This window comes from Diabrotica undecimpunctata, chromosome 7 (genome assembly GCF_040954645.1).
Source record: "Diabrotica undecimpunctata isolate CICGRU chromosome 7, icDiaUnde3, whole genome shotgun sequence".
NCBI lineage: Eukaryota > Metazoa > Arthropoda > Insecta > Coleoptera > Chrysomelidae > Diabrotica > Diabrotica undecimpunctata.
The window spans coordinates 117,204,193-117,220,619 of record NC_092809.1 but is presented as its reverse complement, the minus strand read 5'-3'; the positions used below and the strand labels follow the sequence as shown (position 1 = coordinate 117,220,619).

The window sequence follows — 16,427 nt, the reverse complement described above, 5'->3', positions numbered from 1 at the left end:
CTTTTAGGGTTGCTAGTGTTCTTTCTTTCAGTGGCCATACCTCACAGCTGTATAAAGTGATACTTTTTACTATAGTCTCATATATCCTCTTTTTATTTTCTTTGTTGATGGATGAGTCCCATAAAATGCTGTTTAATATTGTAATGGATTTTCTCCCTGATGCATTTCTCTCTCTTATGGCTTTGTCTAAAGTTCCATGTTGTGAAATAGTGATACCTAGATATTTGTAGTCCCAGCAGTGCTTTATCGTGGTGTTATCGTCTAATATTAAATCTTTATAATTTCGAATTATTTTCTGAAAAGAGAACGCTAATTTAAGATTTCTTCAGAAAAAATATTATCAAATTCGCCTTCGGTAGAGATTAATTTCGCTCCACAGACCTGATCAAATAAGCTCCATTGTAAATTTTTAAATTTCCCGCCTAAATTATGATACTCTGAAAAATAGCATGTTTACATGTGTTGACAGAGAACAGATAATTAGTTCAAATCGCACAGTTTTTTGTAGTTTTTTTTTAGGCACCGGAAAGTTAGGAAGCTAAAGAAACTTATCAAAAATATAGCCATAATTAAAACATGCTTTTTTTCATAACAAAATATACTTCAACTCAATAATCACAGGTTTAACGCTAGTGTTTACTAACTAAAGCGACGTTGTCAACAGTTTGTTAAGCTTCTTACATTTCAGGGAAATCTAAAATATTCAGAATCGTTCAAAATTATCAATTTCATCCCATTTTACGGTAATAAATGTGAAAGTTGATTTGTTAATTTAACCCTCCGGCAGCCACGTCTCTTAAAGTTACATGAGTGGACACACTGCGGTACTTAATGCCGCACATAGAAAACATGGTATTAAAAGTTAAAAATTATCAAAACTTTGTTAGAAAAATTCGTAAAAGACGCAAAAAAAAGCGTTATTTTTAGCAATTTATTCTATGACTTTAACATAATGTAACGGCTCAGGCGTAAAATATAAAAACGAATAGTCAGTCTTACAAAAATATCAAAACAAGGAAAACGTTTACAATAAAAAATATTCTCAGAAAAGATCCCAAAAGAAAAATATCAAAACACAAAATAATTAAATTAGTCTCTCTCCATTGAAGGATACAAACACATATTTTACTGAATTTTTTTCTCACTATGATTTTTGCAAACAAATTGTTGGCATGAGTCACAGGAAACTATTGTTTTTATGCGCACTGCATTATATGGCACCGTCCACTTCGACTTTGGTTTACCGTGCTGGTGGGTTCTTTGTCAATTTGAAAAGGTAGCAGAAATTCTCTTACATCTTTTTACAGTGTTAGCATCTTTGCTCAGTCTTCTAAATGATCCCTCATCAGGGAGAAACCTAATTCAAGTAAGAATTTTCTCCTTCTTTGTCGCGACATATTTGGCTTAGTGGAATTATAAATAACTTCGAAATTTATTCCAGCTAAATCTAGTATGTGAAAAATATTGCTAATGGCCATCTTCTGGTAATCCTTTGTGTCGGTAGGAAGCACATTTTTGGTAAACCCTATCGACGCTACTTTTTGTTTTATTGTATTCTAAAATTATTAATGGTTTTCCTGTATCTTCGTCTATTTCGTCTGTATCGATCATGGTAGAGAGCTATACTACAGCTTTATTTTTTTTTAGGAATATACGAAACTAGGGACATATTATTTTGGAACCCGAATATTGAAGATCCAATAGCTCGTAGTTTATTTGGAAGAAATTGGGGAGGAAGTTCTTTTTTGTTTTTTTTTTTGGTGCCAATAACTTTTAGGCTATTTTGCATGAGATAATCAGCTAAAGGATAACTAATATAATAATTATCCATAGTTATATTTGTTTTGAAGTTTTTTATGGAAAAAACCAAACGCTGTACTATATCGAATGGTTTATTTAAACATTTGTACGGTCCGTCACTTTGTATTCCACAATATATCCCGAAATTTCAGGTATAGTAAGACCTGCTTTCGCAAAGTGCATGGAGTTTTATGCCATATTTGGCTGGCTTTTGTGGCATATATTGTACAAAGCAACATTGTCTTCTAAAAGGGTGAAACATTTCGTCTATAGTGACGTATTTCCCCAAACAGTAATTACTCATACAACTATTCAAAAATTCTGTGTATATACTTTTAATAGCAGCTAATTTATCATTTTGTTCACGATCTTTTCGTGTCCCAACAACATCGAAACAAAGAGCACGAAGTAGAAAGAGGAATCTTTTGTAACCACATGCAGCTCTGGCCCGTATCATACCGGTTCTGTCCTTTGCCCATATTTCTTGAACGTTTACATGATTTCCTTTTTTTTTACTGCAAGTTAATTTGCAATTTCTGTCTCTCTGGCAAGATAGATTATTTGCTATTCTGTTGTGGGTATATACATATATTAGTGCAATTAACAATACTGTCAATCACAGCTGGAGTTATAAATAAAAGAAACGAATCTAATGGATTCAATACGTTTTTTGCATTGCCTTTTGGTCGAGAAACTTCTTTCATAATATGTTTTGCTCTGGTTTTATTGCCATAAGCTATTGGGATACTTTTCCAAATTGTTTCTTCATCCTTGCCCATATAAAATGGGTAATCACTATCATCTTGCTTTTGTAACAGACCTATATCATCGTTATCATCGCTACCAGATAGTTCCGATTTGCTGTCGTAATTTGTCATTTTCAATAATTTCTTGTTCTCCATCTGAATGACTAAAATCAGCAATATCTTCGTCAAAATCAGATAGATTTTCCGCAATCTCTTGCAACTTAATGTCTGTCAAATACTTAATTGGCCTTTTTGTACCCCTAAAATGACAAAAAGTACATCAGTTAATTTAAGTGCTAAAAAACTGTATGAACAAATTTTACTTACATGACAAGTTACGCTGCGGTACGGAATGCCGCTATTAAACAACTGCCACTTCAATGGTCAATATCAAACTGATACAACACTTTAGCAAATGCGACATCAGCAGATAATATTTTAAATATAGTCACGTGTACATATCTAAATGGACAGTAGCGTATACGAAAGAATATTGGTAAAAATTAATAAAATATTAAAATGGCAGCACGGAGTGCCGCTGCGTGGACACCGGAGGGTTAAAATTTAAAAAAATATGTATTTCTTAATGTTTAAATTATTTATAGTATTAATAATGTAATAATTATTAGTAAAAATTTTTTCAAAATTATTATAACATCTTAAAATATTTTTATAATCGTTTCTTGATCGTTGTTAAGCTTGTTTTTATATTTGTTTGACCTTTTATTATGAATTTATTTATTTTACGAATATCGTGATCTGATAAAAAATTTACCATTGAAATAATAATTTTTTAGAAAGAGGAAGAGGAAGCAATAATGTGGAATCGTAAAGTAAGCGCCATCTCTTAGACATTTCCTTAGAATTCGACTTAGCGACCTACACAGTAACGGACGAAAGAAAAGGACCATCCACAGAAGAATCTAATAGAAGGCTGTAAAAATATTTTAATTTTGTTAGGTACCTACTTTTAAAACAAATTAATATTTTACCAGCAAAGTTGGATTTTAGAAGGTCTACAAAAGATTACTTTAAAACACCCTAATCGTATTTAATAGAACTTTATTTAATTAATTTGTGATTTTTGATGAACAATTTATGTTATTATCCTTAATAAGAATTATAAAAATGTACTAAATACAGGGGCACATAATGGTAATTACCATTTACAAAGAATATATACGCATATAATATATAGACAAAAGAATTTCTATAAAGTTACACATGAAGAATTGTCTGTTTCTTCTATTGACAAGAAGATGGCGCCAAAAAGTAATATTCTGATACAAACAATTTTTATTATAAAAGAAAATAACTGTTTACGAATTCAAATTTTATTTAGTATTATAGATCTTTTTATGAAGTATCCATCAATAAGTTTATCTATAACAAAATTAAAACGTTTTTAAAGCGTTTTTAAAACTAATGTGTGTATACAGAGTTATTTTGCCATATAAATTATAGAAAAATTCAATATTATAGTTTATCGTAACACATGTAACATTCCTAAAATTAGTCATTAAACTAGATGGGTTATATTTTGAGTATCAATAAAATGTAAAGAACAATATCAATATCAATATCAGTATTTATTACAAGAATTTTTGCAATTTTCCAAAAGCTGTAGTAGTATCACTAGCAGAGAATGCATTAAAAAAAATACTTACTTAGATAATATAAGTCCAGGCTATCCAAATCGTCTGGATGAACTTCTTTGGTTTCAGTAAATTTTGCCCAAGCTAAAATAAACAAGAATTTGAAATGAATCGTTGTATAGCTTAAGTTCAACATAAAGCAAAGCTGAATGACGAAAATAAATTCGAATAATATCAAAAATACATGTTACATATAATTTTGGAGTGGTATTAGAGAATAAAGATAGAAGCAAAACGCAAACAGTCAACTGGTAGCGCCATGCTAGATAGATAAAATAATATAAAACGCGTCAAGTGGAATTGTAAAACATACATAAAGTAGAATATCGCAAGATAAGTATAAGTTGAGGTCATAGGGTTGGTTTACTCAACACTAGTTGAACTCGAAAAGTGAAGAAACATAAAATGCTTTAAGAGAAAAAAAGGAATATTCAAAAACATTATACACGGGGCAAATGAGAATATTATACACCTGGGAATTTTTTCCATAGATACCCCAAATTGAGTTACTGCGATTCCTGAGCATTGAGACCGTGCCGTGCACCTTAGAGACGGACTTGGTCGTGAGACCCTCAACATGATCGGCTAGATAAGCAAACACCGTTTGCCAAATCGGAAGCCAATCGTCCAGCCCACGGGCTAAAATAATGAAAACGGCAGCTTTCACATGCATTAAATCGAAGAGTTTACTTATACTTACACGAAAAGATAGTTTGTAATGTTAATAAACAACAAACTTATACCGCACACAAAGACAAATAGTTACAAACTTGGGAAATTTACACAACAAATGTAATGTAACGAACATTTGACCTGAATGGACCAAAGATATTGAAAACTGACGTGATAAAACCTATAGATCAAAAGAAAGATAGGAAAGCAATAGGGTTTGATAAAATACCCGTTGAATTTTTAGAAATATGGACAGAAAGAAAACTAAATTTATGGTGATTAGTAAGAAAGAACATTCAAAATATCGACCTGATATGACATAAAATAAATTACTCCCATAAAGACATTTTATTGCCCTATTCTAATTGTGTTCTCTGAAATATTTAGGAAGGTTGTCTTATGTCTTCACCTGTAGGTATCTTACGTAACAACGACCGGAAGGAAGCCACAGTCCGATACTCTGCGGAATCTTGTCTTCCGAAGTCCATGACCAGTAATATATTCTTAGCTGTTGAGCTCCATGATAATTATAATGCGAAAAATTAATTGAGATGATTTCCCATTGCCTTCTCCAATCATTTTTTTGTGCTAGTTTTACTTCTGGCGATTGGATAGGATGTGTAAAAATTTATGGTTTTTAAAAGAGAGTTTCGATTTGGACATGACTTCTCCCACTGGAGAAATTAAACGATAATCATAACTTGCGTGGTTGGGGTGCCGTCCCTAAAATAGGTCTATTGGGATCTTATACCGAAATAGACACAAGAGAGTAGGAGAGCACATATTCATAGTATATCCTTTATGAAACTGGCAAATTAGAGAAAGTAAACCAAGAGATTAATAAGTACAAGGTAGGCATTGTCGGACTAAGCTAAGTACGATGTAATGGCAGTTGATCAATACTAGTAGGAACCCAACAACTAATGATATATTTTAGGATTACAAACGTAAGTGATAAACACGAAAAGGGAGTGGCATTACGGTAAGCCCAAAAGAGAAGAAAGGCTTTAATAGAGTGGGAGAGAGTATTAGAAGGGATTGTTTGAGTGAGACTAAAGACAAGATACTATAACATAATGGTAGTAAATGTACACGCTTCTACAAATAAAAACATGAAAAGGAAGAATTTTACGAACAACTACAAACAAGGTATAATAGGATTAATAATAAATATAGAGATATCAAAATAATAATCGGAGACTTTAAAGCTGAAATAGACAATAATAATACAGAGAATGAACAAGTGATAAGAAAGGAGGGAACAGAGAGAGAGATAGAAAAAAAGAGAAATAAAAAAAAGGATAACTAAAGATTTTGTAAGACTTGAAGAAGTCTTACAAAAAGGAAAAATTGGAAGAAGAGAAAGGAAATACAAAGCAAAAAACGCAGAATTAAAAAACAAACCAGAAAATATTGAAGAAACGTATAAATGATATGCTAAATATATCAGTGAAAGCATCACAAGAAAACGACCTATGAACATAATATACAATCCTACAAGACCTAACAGAACCTAAAAGCACAAAAATATACAAGAAGTTAAGCATAGTTAAGAACACAGATTAAAAGATCAGAAATATTTCGAAGAAATAATATGTGCCTAACATGAAATAACAACAGTCGTAGAAGAGGAATTAGAACTAGCAGAGCTAGAAACGAATATTGGAGAAATTACAATAATAGAGGTAAATTGGAAACATAATAAAACTTGTAAAAAAAAATAAGAAAGCCGCAGGAATCGACAATATTCCCATTGACATAATAAAAGCAGCTACTAAAAAATTAATAGAAATATTACATACACTTTTAAAAAAGACATGGACTGATAAAGAATTGCTAAAGGAATAAAACGAGGCATTAATAGCAAAATTACAAAAAAAGAAGACCTGAGTAGATGTAATAATTGGAGTATAATAACACTTTTCTATTAAGAATACAAAGCCAAACTGAGACACTCCGGTAAGGTAACAGAAGAAATAGCCGTAAAAAGTGGAGTCAGAGTTGTGTACTATCTTCTACCCAATTTCTTACTATGAAAGATTGGATAATGGTAAAAACAACTGACGATCCAGCACGTATCAGATTGAACTTATTCAAAAAGTTAGATCTTCAATTTGCGGATCACATGATAACTGAACACTGAAATCACATTCAAACAAAAATTGACAAATTAGCACGGTATTCCGACACGATCCAGTTCCGTATAAACACAGAAAACATAAACGAACGAAATATAGGAAACAACGAAAATTAAAATATTTAATAGTTGTATCAAAAGTATAATACTTTCTTCCAACGGAGGTTGGCAATCAGCATGGCTATTCTGATCTTAGATGCTGCCGCTCTGAATAGTTCGATTGATGTGCATCCGTACCATTCCCTCAAGTTACGCAACCATGAGATTCTTCTTCTTCCTACACTTCTCTTGCCCTGGATTTTCCCTTGTATAATCAATTGAAGTAGGTTGTATCTCTCATTACGCATAACATGCCTCAGGTATTGCAGCTTTCGTGTGTTTATGGTTTCCAATACTTCCATTCTTATGTTGATTCTTCTCATGACGTCGTTGTTTATTACATGCTCGGTCCATGATATCTTCAGGATTCTTCTATACACCCACATTTCAAATGCTTCCAACTTTTTAGCAGTCGACGCGTTAAGTGTCCATGCTTCTATCCCATAAAGCAGAGTCGAGAAAATATAACACCTTGCCAGCCTAACTCTTAAGTCCAATTTTAGTTCTCTTGCACAAAGTACCTTTCTCATTTTATTGAAGTTTGTACGTGCTTTCTCTATTTGAACTTTGATTTCTTTGGAGTAATCGTTTGTGTGATTAATTATTGTGCCAAGATAGTGGTAGTTTTCAACTTGTTCTAAAGCACTACCGTTAATTGTCAGGCTTTCACCAATATTTTGGGTTTTTGTTATCCTCATAAATTTGGTTATCTTGGTGTTTATTGATAATCCATATTCTTCTCCATACTCAACTATCTTGTTCATTAGCTTTTGGAGGTCTTGGAGGTTGTCTGTTATTATGATAGTATCGTCCGCATATCTAATGTTGTTAATTGGTGTTCCATTGACCTTGATTCCTGCTGTTTCTCCCTCAAGAGCTCTTTTCATAATTTCTTTAGAGTATGCATTGAATAGTAGTGGTGACAATACACACCCCTGTCGCACTCCTCTTTTAACTTCGAACTCTTCTGATATGTGTTCATTAATACGTACGTGTGCCTGCTATTTATAATATAGATTTGTTATAATTCGAAGGTCATTGTGTTGTAGTTGTTTTGCTTTGAGGATGTCCATTAGCTCTTTGTGGCGGACTTTGTCGAAAGCTTTGTTGTAGTCTATGAAACAGACGTACATATCTTGGTTCACATTCAAGCATCTCTGGATTAGTACGTTGAATGCAAATAGAGCTTCACGGGTACCTACGCCATTACGGAATCCAAATTGAGTTTCTTCAATATCCATATCAAGTGTTTTGTAAATGCGTTTATGAATGATCTTTAAAAACAATTTAAGTGTGTGAGACATCAGGCTTATGGTACGGTGGTCGTTGCATTCTCCAACAATTTTTTTTTGGGAGACAAATGAATGTTGAGGTCAACCATTCGTTGGGTATGTCACCCGATTGATAAATTTTATTAAAAAGCTTTAAGAGGACATCAATGTACTCATTTTCTATTATTTTAAGGATATCAATAGGCAGTTGATTTGGCCCCGTGCTTTTTCCGTTTCTGGTGTTCTTTAGTGCATACAGTATTTCTTCCTTTGTAATTTCTACACTTATTTCTCTGTCCTCAAAAGACAAGTCTTGTGAGTTTCCTCTTTCGTCGTCGAAGAGCTCTTTCATATACTCTTCCCATCGTTTTAGTTTTTCGTCAGTCGTTATCATAGTATTTCCATTTTTATCTAAAAGAGTTGTGTTGTGGTTTCTTTTTTGCAGTCCTGCCATTTCCTTAACCTTTTTATGTATGTTGTAATACTTTACTTAGTAGAAATATGGAAACCCGACGAACTTACAACTAAACAACTACAAACTTTTGTAAAAAAATCCTTAAGAAAACATACTGGCCCAACGTAGAGACAAGCACAATACAATACCAACCAGAGAGAAAACAAAGAGAGGAAGGCCAGACAAAAGCTGAAAAGAACTATGACGGGAGAACACGAATAAATTGGAATAAGATGGGTTGAAGTCAAAAACATAGTAAGAAATAGAAGAGAATGGAAGCAACTAGTAGTCAGAAATCTTTCACTTTTGGCCAAGAAACGCATAAGCACCAATACTCCACAAGTAGGGATGGCACTAGAGAGGGATCATAGCCGAGTATATATCCGCTTCACACACTAACATACTAAGATATTATTTATACAGGCGGTACGATCATTTCAGCAGCATTTTTTATATTGAAAAAGGTTATTAAAGAGTGGAAGTTTCAAAGGTGTCAAGTGCCAAAACTTTTGATTTTGAGTTATTGCCATAGAACGGTTATATGTGCCATGCTGTACGTCCTAACAAAGGCGCTAGATGCCATTCCTAATACTTAACTTTGTATAGGGACTGTACAAGGACTGTGCAAGGCACATACCGCGCCAGCGGTATGTGCCTTGCCTGTTGCTTTACATAGGGGTTATATGCCAGACTGTCAAATTTATTATTACTAATTTTGTTGTGATTAAAGGGTACAGTTTGTTGCAATGAGTGAAGTGAAAACCGGAAGAAGAAATCATACTGGCAGCTTTGGCAAGGAACAAACACAACTTAGGGAGGCTGTCAAAACATATAAAACTAAAAAACGTAAAGATATAGTAGCAAAACCGTTGCTAACACAGGAGGTTTGTAACATAACCTATCATCTTGCACTCTGTCTTACTTTAAATATTTTTTATTGTTAGGTAATTTGTACGTGCAAATTTAATTGTACAACTATCAGTTATCGCTGGCAAAAATCCCTGTTTGAAAAGTTTCACCGACAGAACATCAAAACAAAGTGCTTATCTGATAGGTCTTATACAGCTCCTACGGGTTAGAAAGCGCCGACATGGCTATGATGTTCCGGAAGATAGTTGACGTCAAACAACAATAAGCTAGAACGGTTTAGTTCTTATAAATATAAAGAAACTAGTCTAAACTACTTTCTCAGATAGCAGCACGTCTCATCAAAAAATCGCTATATTCTGAAGATGATCGCTTTGCTATAAAAGAGCACGGTAATTTAATACTCCGCGATGTTGGTCATTATACGAGAGCAAAATCTAGTAAAGAATACCTAAGCCTAGACTTTAATAATAACAAACTGTTTATAGCCTATCAAGAGCAGTATCCAGATACTAAAGTAACTTATAAATTCGACGATCTCAAATGAATACATGTCACACCTGTGATATATTTTATTGTAAAATTCGTATAAACAGAGGTAGTAGCCATCAGTCAAAATGTGAGCCAGAACGTCACCAAAGGAAAGCCGAAAAGGCAAGAGAACTACTCAAGCAAGATGAAACAGAATCACAACAACCTGGTACCAAGGTTTGCTGCTTATCCATGGATCTGGAACAGGTTATGTTTGTGCCAACGTTAGTTCCCTCAGATATGTTCTACTTGTCTTAGCTTTCCTGTTACAACTTTGGAATATATGTAGAGGACATAAATAATGCCTCCATGTTTCTGTGAAACGACGAATTCTAGAGACATGGCGCAAACGAAATTGTGTCGTGCCTGCTACGTTTTTAAATAGTGGCTTTACTAACAAGAAGGACATCATTATTTAGAGCGACAACTGTGGTGGCCAAAATAAAAATAAATTTTTTTTGTTTGTTGATGTTTTTATTTTCTTATGGCGTATACGATTCTATAGAGCAAATTTTGGTAACCGGCCACAGTTTCATGCCTTATGACAGGGATTTTGCCCTAATAGAAAAACGGACAAAATATATAAAAGCATTCGGGCCGGAGGATTTAATCAACGTTATTAATTCCGCAAAATTCACTCCATCTTTCGATGTCATCGACATGGTCTGGTTTTTGGAATATTAAAGAGACTGCTTAGAAAATGTTAAATACCACTAAGCTACAAGTTAGCAAAGCAGTTAGGATACGTGTTGAAAAAGGGAATCCTATAAATCTCAAGAGAACCCATTCATTTTTAGAGTTCGAATTATGGCGAACAAAAAGAAGATCCTCCAATCAATGATACTATACTTTAATAATCCTTTGCATCAACAATTCTACAAAATTTTATAAGGAGTAGTTAAAACTACACAAGAAGACCCTGCTGAAAATACTAACATGCAAAATAATGATATATTCCGTCCCGTTACTGAAGAAAAGTAGGTGAGTACTTAGCACCTTTCTATTTAAAAAAGAAAAAAAAAAAGAATTTTCTTCGTTTTGTTTCTTTATAACTGTAACGACCCACGATTAGTTTATCGTGAGTTATATTTGCTATAAAATATTATTTTATTAAATTAAAATATTATACGAGGACAATTTTCATAGAACTATTTATTACTTACAGAACTGAGTGTCGAATGCTACTACTAAAAATACATTACAAAATGTATAACAGAAGCCACTAGGGGAGGGGGTCGTTTGTAAAAACTATAAGATTTTAACTTTGGGAAATAACGTACACTACAAATTTATTCATATTGTCCTTATCAGAACCATCCACAGACGCAGCGACTGCGACAACAATAGCCAACGGAAAGGGAGGGTTTAATCTACAAACTTTCACCAAAAATATGTAAAACTGACAAACATTTTAATCTTTTAATAGATTTCTGGAAGCTAATTTACCCAAACTTTAAGAATTACCGATATGAATCTAAAATAATGAAATAAAATCGTCAATTAAGGTAACGCGGACCAACATTGACACTGGTACAACATTGACATTTGTTTGAATTTAGTTTTCTGTTCATCTGCTAATAAAGATAACGCCAATGTAAAGGTATCTATAAATACTCCTACTCTAGCGCCATCTAACAGCGAAGTGCCGAGACTCCGGCAACACTCTTGGCTTGTACGTGAATTTTGTGCTAAAGGAACTTTCAACAAACGGCCTTTCAAAAACGTAATTTAGCTGAACAAGGTAAGTGGATGGTATTTAATCAATTACCACTTATAGTTTTTAATATTAGAACACACTGTTGTTGCAAACAGCTTTTTTCTGCACTTTCCGTTTATAGGTTAAAATTGACAGTGTCAAAGTTAGCCTTGATGTGAACATTGACAGTGTCAATGTTGCCAGCTCGTTTAAGAATGACAGTGTCAATCTTACCCCTGGACCAAAAGTGTCACCTACAGAATGATCTTTGTGGTTTCAGATGCCCCGTTCCAAGAAACCCAGGCGCCCTGATGCCCGAAGTTATAAGAAATATGATTGTAAAGAAATAAAGAAAGCAGTTGAAGAAGTAAAAAATGGCTAAAGTTGTAAAAGATCGGCAGAACGTCATGGTATTAATAGAATAACGTTATTAAATCATGTAAAGGGGATAAAATGCAAGAATGTTGGTAGACCAACAGTTCTTACACATCAAGAGGAAGAGCTTTTGGTTCATTCATTGGTAAAACTGGGAGAGTGGGGTTATGGTTTCGACCGATTTCAACTACAACGTTGCGTACAAGATTACGTTAGGCGAATGGATCGGCCCAATCCATTTGCCAATGGTATGCCAGGTGCAGACTAGTGCCTGATGTTTGAAAGAAGATGGTCTCTGCCGAAAAACAGGGCAATGGTAGGATCACAGGAAGTGATAGAGGACTTTTATCAAAAACTAGAGTTGGTTGTTAACCGATGTGGCTTACAGACCAAACCCCAAAATATATTTAACTGCGATGAGACCGGATTTCAAACCGATGCTGGTGTCCAAAAGGTGCTTTGTAGGAGAGGAAGTCGTAATCCAAATAAATTAGTTGCCAGTTCTAAAAAAGCTACGTACACAGTTCTAATGTGCTGCAATGCCATTGATGATTTTTTGCCGATGTTCATTAATTACAAAGGGTTGCACCTGTACCATACTTGGTATGTTAATGGTCCCGCCAATGCTCGTTACAACTATTCCCCATCTGGCTGGATGGAATCGGCTCAATTTTTTGATTGGTTAATAAGCTGTTTTGTACCGGAAACTTTAAAATACGAAGAAACGAAATTACTAATTCTTGATAGTCATAACTCGCACATATCTTTAGAACTTGTAGAAGCAGCTGTTGAGAATAACGTAGAAATAATCTGCTTGCCAGCTCACACGTCACACCTTGTGCAGCCTTTGGATGTTGGTGTGTACAAAGCAGTTAAACAGTCCTGGAGGGGAGTTCTACGAGAATACTATCAAGAGACTGGTTACAAGAATGTTGACGAATTGGTTTTTCCTTCGCTTATGAAACAGCTAGAAAATTCTGGATGTCTGTCAAGAGCTAATGCGATCGGTGGGTTTAGTGGGTCTGGGATTTATCCGCTTTGCATTGTCTTTGCATGATGAAGAAAATTGTTACGGCAGAGGTGGTTGAAACAGGCGCTAATTCTCGCCCAGTAGTGTTAGAAAACCTTCCAGTTGATGATAATCACGATATTCCGTCAACATCTTCCGTCCTGAGTAGCACACCGTCATGTGAAATTCTAAAACATGGACTTGAACTAGCCATTATGTCGGTATTGAAAAAGGACAATGACCAGAAAATGACTTTTAATAAACGCAGTCATGTAACACGAAATTTTGCTGAAAGCTTAACAGATTTAGAAGTGAGAGAAAGACTAGCAAAAAAGAAATATGAAAAACAAAACAAAGCAGAAAAAAGAAAGCGAGTACAAAGAAAACAAGAACACAAACAAAAAGAACGAAGAGAGATATTTCTAGCTCGTCAGAGAGTGCTATTAGCGTTCGTTTAGAAAGCGATGATGATGTTGTGGTTGGTGAGGAAGAAGAAGAAGCAGATATGGAAGAGGAAGCAGATTTGAAAAGGGGGCCAGATTTGGAAGCAGAAGCAGATTTACTCGAATGTGATCCTTCTACAAAAATAGAAGCTGTTTCAGACAATAATACTGGAAGTACAGTTCCCAGTACAAATATGGATCAGCCATTGATTTTGGCCGGAGCTTGGATTCTTCTCAAATATTATAACAAAAAGGACATTATCTGTTACGTTGGTAAAGTTTTAAATGTAGAGGAAAATACATTTGAGGTAGAATTCCTAAGAAAGAAACAATTATATTTTGTGTACCCCGACGTTCAAGACAAGGCTGACGTAAAATTAAGCGACATTGAGCAAGTTCTGAGAAGCCCTGTAATCCAAAGAGGAAAGCATTATTTCAAAATAGATTTTAAGCCTGGAATCATTATTTATTAGCAAGTAAGTTATCTACCTGTTTCAGTTTTCAGTTTTGCCAGCTTGTTTAAGAATAACATTGCTAATCTTATTCCCCTTTTGTGATTTCAGATGCCCTTCGCAAAGAAGCCCAGCCACCCTGATGCACGATCTTGAGCAAAAGCTTTCTCAGTGCAATAACAATTATTTAAGTCAACAAATAAAAGATTATCTTCTGTTTTTTTGTAAACGTTTATATTCTAACTGTTTTCGTGCATTAAAATATTCTTAGGGGGTTGGGAATTTTTTTTTTAATAAACTACAGTCACTTTCAATGTCAATTTTACCCTGCGCGCGGGCAACATTGCTCCAGAAATGGATTTTAAAGTGGGTGTCAATGTTGTACCGAATACGGTGTAACATTGACATCTGTAACACCCTGCAAATTTATTTTTAGTACAAAAATGTGTGAAGATTTGTAGTCAATACTAACAGCAATTAGTGTCGCAGATGTAGCAGTCCTCAGCGCTCTTGTAGCTATCATTTTTCAACAAGTCATTGACTGTATAAAACAAAAATTATGAAGATGTGTCAATGTTTGCCCCCTTTACCCTACATGAAGTAAATTATAATGAGACGGAAGAATAACATTAATATACTTTTGGATTCAGTTTTTCGTTTGTTATATACAGATTTTTTGTATAAATAAACAAACAAAATTAATCCTTGCGTTTTCTTAACGTTTTTACTAAATATCTCAAAATGCTGATTTTGGCACTTGGCTCATTTGAAACTTCCACTCTTCTTTATGTTCATGTTTTTAAGATATTTTCCTGTATTTGATACCTGAATGCCTTGTTATTAGCATAATTATTACAATCACGATTTTCCCAAAATACTACAGGTGCAAACAAAGTGTATTAGCACCTTGTACCACATTTTTGAAGTTATACTTCTATACGCACGGTCGGCGTTGGAAATTTGCATGAAAGTGAATCTGTGAAACCATTACATATGTAAGATAATGAGTAAGAGAGAGACAGAAGATATATTTTCTCTCTCTTCCTCCGAAAAAGTTCCTTTTATATTTAATATTATATATATATATATATATATATATATATATATATATATTATATATATATATATAATATATATATATATATATATATATATATATATATATTATATATAATATTGTATATTTATATATATATATATTATTGTGATATTTAAAGTCTTGGTGCGCCAAGCAATAATTAGCTAATTAATTTTTTTGATTAATTAAAATTATTTAAATGATATGATTATGACTTTATCACAATTTTTAATTCTTTTATCTCAGGGTTAAATTCGTGCTTCAATATCTATGCTATTACATGTGAAAGGTAAGGTCCAGAGAATACCGGAATAATAAAAAACACATATGATCTAACACTATATATTGAAATAAAAAGAAATAATTCACACTCAAACGTTTTCAATAAACAAATCTCATATAAGGATTCTCAAAATTTTGTTCTCCGTACGTGAACAATCAAAATTAATGGTACAAACAATATTAATTAAAAACTCAAAATCCCAAACTATTCTAACTCTCCTAATCAAATATTTATATCCTTTCTAAATTACGTGTACAAATTGTGTTATCAATAAAAGAAAAAAACTGCAGAAAACAAAAATATCTCTCTCTGATGATGAGTGGTCCAAATCCTTGTTCCTTGTAGACTGTATTATCTCCTCTCAACCGCTCCCTATGTAATCAGCAATCTTACAACAGATTGTTGCAAGTATATCGTCCTTAATGATCTCCTTCAAAAGCAACAATCATTCAAATAATGATAGCCTTTCTCCTCTCGATAAACTGAATCTCTCGTTGGCCCGAGTGAAAAATGACTCTTGGAATATCTTCTCTTTACGATAAACTGAATCTCTCGTTGGCCTGAACAGTGACTCTTGGAATATAAGTAGGAAAATATGACTTACAATATTTTGCTGCTTCAGCTTCTGTCAGATACACTAACTCCACAAAAACTCACTAACATTCAACACTACTGCTTGCTACTTCTTGGGAACCACCAGAGAACAATCCCTGTTCGTCTTACAGACTTGGAAAACCAACTGATTCTCCTTTCTCTCTCCTCAATCTCGCTAAACTTTTTCCTACATACTTATCCCACCTTTTTCAATCTCCGCCAATCAAAACTCGTCACAATTCCCCCATTTTTTCATTTCGATAAC

At 33.7% G+C, this 16,427-nt stretch overlaps 1 long non-coding RNA gene across 1 annotated transcript in view; it reads right to left on the bottom strand.

Moving 5' to 3' along the window:
- Positions 1-4,212: 4,212 nt before the first annotated feature.
- The window catches only part of LOC140446944 (uncharacterized), a 157,238-nt gene continuing 145,023 nt past the window's right edge, over positions 4,213-16,427 (bottom strand). Inside the window, exon 3 of the long non-coding RNA XR_011951538.1 lies at positions 4,213-4,285. This is a non-coding gene — a long non-coding RNA (uncharacterized lncRNA). The remainder of the gene's footprint in view (positions 4,286-16,427) is intronic.